General features: G+C 37.3%; 1 long non-coding RNA gene across 1 annotated transcript; it reads left to right on the forward strand.

The window, feature by feature from the left end:
- Positions 1-1480, forward strand: LOC115921795. Its single transcript, XR_004063119.1, has 2 exons — positions 1-224; positions 1077-1480. It is a non-coding gene; the product is annotated as an uncharacterized LOC115921795 (long non-coding RNA).
- The last annotated feature ends 3475 nt before the right edge of the window (positions 1481-4955 follow it).

A 4955-nucleotide genomic window follows, 5' to 3' on the forward strand; every position in this document is an offset into this window, starting at 1 on the left:
GTACCCATAGAGATATATACTTAATAACACTAGAGGGCGTACTCGCTCAAATTGCTGTGTGGACCTGGAGCTGTGGCCGCCATTACTAAGGAGGGCAGAAAAACGAACGACCCAACAAGATACTGTGCACAACATACGTGGAAAAAATTGGAGAAGCCAGGTTCGTGCGTTGCATTTGGATGTTCGAACCGAAGAAAGAAAGGGAACTGCATAATATTTCACAAGTAAGTTCTTCTTAATGTTATGTTGATTAATAAGGAGATTTTAGAGCTAAAAATGTAGTTTATGCAGTGACTGTAGTCTGTACCCGGGTTGTCTCATGACAAGCCACCGCAGCTCCTGCAGCAGTGGAGCGCGCCAGTCCACGCCCGCCGGGCTGGGGCAGGCATGGGTTAAGGTTCTGGGGATGGTGATGGGAAAATTCTGCTGCGCTGGAGTCGCTCGCAACTCCAAGAGCCAGAGAGTCCAACTCGGAAATATAACTCCATGAGCTTGATTCTATTAAAGAAAAGTCTAGAATAAAACGATACAATTAATTTTATCTTATCTAATTTCAAGATAAAAATCAAATGTCAACTTCTTTAGATCTATATTTTAACTATAGACTAGACTCTAGATCTAAACTCTACTCTCTAATTTCTAAAGCCCGAAAGGCAAAGCCAGGTTAGACAGATATAACCATCTGATATGGGTCATTTCTTTAATAAAACTGACATTTGTTGACATTCCCCATAATATAATCAGAGGTCTAGTGGAGCCAGACGCAGTCTCAGTAGAACAACCGACGATATAGAGAGACTGAAGCTTTTGGTCTAAGCCAGGCTAGCCTGCCAAATTTCACATCACAGGAGTTATCCAACTAGGCTAGGCTAGCCTAAAAATCCCACCGCACACTACACTATTTCTATCAAATTTGCTTATGACTTGCTGACATCATTATTATTTTATTTATTTGGCTGGAAGCTGCTTTCAGTTTCAGTCTTAAAAATCACATGAAATAGCATGAATAGTAGAACAATTGTCATGTTATGAGAAAAAACTCATTATTGTTTCCATTTGCTTTTATTGTAATGCAGGAATACACCCAAGAGAGGAAAGGATGTTACACACCACATCTCATTCTTAGAGCTGTGCCTACTGTCTTTCCTGGACATCCTCCCTATAAACAGACCCATGGCTCAAGACTCCCAGCAAAACCATGTACAACATCCAAAAGTGTTCCTGTGCCTCCAAAGAAACCCTATGACATTACAAAAGAACATGACTATTCTTTTTCTGTCTGAGTTGATTAGAAACTGAATATAACCAGACAGCAAGTGCAAGATGCCAAGAAACAGCTTAAAGTGGTGAAACAAGGTAAAAAGGAGAGATGGAAAAACCAGGACTCTCTTGCAGGAAGTCCACGAAAGCAAGCTCATTAGCCAGGATCAGCTTGACCTACTTCAACACAACTTTGGAGAGAACGCATTTTCAGGAAAAACAAAACAAAACATAGAACTTCATTCGTACAAACTACAAAGACAGATCGGTCTTTTATATTTTGCCTCTTGTCTGCATAGCTTATCCACTGGATGATTGACTGTGAAGCCGTTTAAAACTGGAGAGAGCTTTCAATAATCTTTTAAAAAACAGAACAATCTGAGACTTTTGTTCTGTGTAATGAAATAAAATTTTGGGGACACATTGTGACAGTTGCACAACCTAACCATAATTTTCTGTTTGTTAACTTTACACGAAGGCAAACTAAAGTGGAACTTGGAAGAATTGATTACATTAGGGGTTAAACAAAATGTACTTGAATTTTGAGTTGTTGTGAGGTACACTGTATTTGAATATTTACTCTATAAGCTTCATGATTGTACTTGCTGTATCTGATTCAGTTGCTATAATTCGTCCCTATTTTCAGGAAGTGACGGTAGTGAGGAAAATCGTAACGCAAAGTGAATGCATTTTTTTTCACTACCGTCACTTCGTGAAAACAGCGACAAATTTTTGCAAATTATTTGCACTCTACATGTGCTTTGATTCTGCAGGTACAGTATGGATAACCTGAGATAAACATGTAGACCTTTTTTATAACATTGTCTGGATTGCTCTCAACCAAGTGATTTACATCATTAAAGATGAAAAGCAAGAAATTCACATCAAGTGAGCCCATTTTTAATAAACGAGAAGAATTCACAGATGTGTGGCAATTGAAAAGCCTGTGTAATGCACACCATATACACACCCATAGATCGTTTTGTACATATAGGTTTGAATTTTGTTCCAAAATGGAAAACTGCTTTTGAAGAGATTTGATAACAGAAAAATTATATGGAATAATGTCACTAGATGTAAACCCATAAGATTGTGCACTCTTTGGCTTGTTGTATCTACTGTGTACATTTGAGGGTAATCAGTTTCAAATTTATTATTACACCTGATGAATAATGATGTCAAAAGACCATGTTACTATGAGGTTTCACTGAATAGTGTAGTGCAGTATCCTGAGATGTAAGTCTTCAATTATAGTTCTTCATAGCAATACAGGTGACTTGGAATATATATGCTCAATTACTATTTCTGGTTTGCATTTATTACTCGATGTATTATTTGTAAATGTGACGCGCCTGCGTGCGCTTGGAGCCAAGACTAGTTAATAAAGTGTTCGTTATCGCTGACATCTTGACACATAGACATTGGCCTCCTGACATTTATGTTTTGGGAGTTATTGTGGTGGTTTTGGGATGTGTAATGCTTGTCTTTGGTGGCGAATCAATTTGTTGTGGTTGTGTTGCCTATGATCCGTGACAGTAAATTTGGGGCTAAAATCTGAGGTGTTGTTTTTGCAATGTTTGTCTTTTCAATTGTGATGTATTATTGCAGTATATATGTCCGATAAAATGTCAAAACTTAAATGCCTATGCTGTAGAATATCAACACACGTGTGCCGTGTGGTAATAAAAGGTTCATTTATTCATTTTTTTCTTCAAATTTAATTATAAGTTTATTCTCTAAAACTGGTTGATGAAGAAAATAAGAAATACACTGTATCAAGGAGAATATTATTTATGGAGAAAAAAAGTGGTGTGAATAAATAATTATTACATCAATGATCAGCTGTTTTTAAAGAATATTCATATATATTTATAGTGAACTGTAAAAAATTGAATTACTCTTTCAGACAAAAATAGAGATTTTATAGAGAATGGGTGAAAGACATAAGGTGTGAATTTGATATAAAATGAGTGAGAGAAGAAGAAAAAGAATGTTTGGATGGATGGATGAATGATTGGATGAGTAAATAACATAATTTTTTTAAATAAATGTGTAGGCCTATAATTCTTTCCTTCCCCCTCTTCCTATCTTCAGTATCGTCCTTTATCTGCATTTCCATTATCTACCTATCCTTCTATATTATATATATCTATCCATCTATTTATGTGTCTAGCTATCTACATACCCATCTCTATCCCAAATCTATAAGTATCAATCTGTTTATAATAGTCATAAACATAAAATGAATATATTACCTTTAAAGCATTTTAAATCAATAAACCCTGGCTCTCATAATAACTGAATTAGAAAGACATTGGCCCCCGGCATTGGCCCTGTAGCATAAAACTTTGTTTAATATCATGACATAAATATCAAATACAAGTCCCAAATGCTTGATTCTGATTGGTTGAAAGCCAAGTAATATTTAATGTCATAATATCGCAGTTTTATATTGACAAAGAGGAAGAAAAATTGAAGATATACTGAAATATAAATAGCTTTTTGTGTCCCTTTTACCTCACCATAACATCCGTAATTAATCTTGACCTACACCAGATACCATGACTGAGTCATGAGTAGGGTTCATGCATTATGCAAAATACCACAATTATAACGTTTCATACTCGAAAACCGATAAATCAACCCGAAAAAATGAAGCTTCACATTGCATATCAGTAGCACAGTTTCGAAGGGAACATCCGGGTATTTCTCGAAGTTGTGCCCTCCTTAGTAATGGCGGACCGCGCTCCATGCGCGCACAGAGCTTTGAACGGGCGCGTATGACGAGTCCGCACTCTAGCCTTTAAAGTATTGTAACAAATCAGGGTTTTAGATTAATTGGACGAAGGTTAAGCATTTTTTGTTGTACGAGCATGCGCTATAGCAATATGGTGCATCGTTGATTTAGCAATTACCAAACGGAAGGAAAATGAGCATAATTATAACAATCATGTTGGTGCAATTATCATGTTCTTTTGGGAGATATTATTTGTATAGTAGTTATCTAATCAGGAATAAGGGGTTATACTGAAGATTATATGTGAAGATTTTATGGGATTAGCAGAAATGTTGTGTTGAAGTGTTGTTTTACTAACGAGGACATAATTGCCCTTTTCTACGTTTATGTATAGGGAAATTTTTAGTATGGCCAGGATTGTGCATCTAAAGCTTTCCACTGCACTGTATCCGATACAGGCCAGCCTCACCGAGGCTGGCCTGATAGTTGGCCTGGACCTACCTTTAATTGAGTCTTACATCTAGTCTATACTTGTACTTGTGCTGAGTTAACCCTGAATGTTGATCGGATCGCATTAAAGAATATCAACATACAACTCATGATTGGTTTGATTTATTGGAGCAGTGAAACCGTAGTTAGACGAATGAATGAGAAGAAGTGACAGGTATTGACGAAGCATGATTGACTGCTCGAGGGATGTTCAATTGATTGATGATGTGCTCAAGGCGTTTTTAGGTGACCGATTGCAGTCGATGGACGAATGATTGTTGAGAGACGTGTGAGCAGTAAATAACGCCAGCCATTAAGCTACGGGCATATATTTTGTCCAAACGGACAGAGGGCGCCTGGCCTGACACGGGCATCCTGACAAATACTCTGTGTCAAGCCAAGCAAGGGGGCGAACCGTGACCGCTACAGTATATATATGGTTGGTACAGAGTCGTCCAGTCGAGTCGAG

The sequence above is a fragment of the Strongylocentrotus purpuratus genome, unplaced genomic scaffold, assembly GCF_000002235.5.
Source record: "Strongylocentrotus purpuratus isolate Spur 01 unplaced genomic scaffold, Spur_5.0 spur5_scaffold_10, whole genome shotgun sequence".
Lineage (NCBI taxonomy): Eukaryota > Metazoa > Echinodermata > Echinoidea > Camarodonta > Strongylocentrotidae > Strongylocentrotus > Strongylocentrotus purpuratus.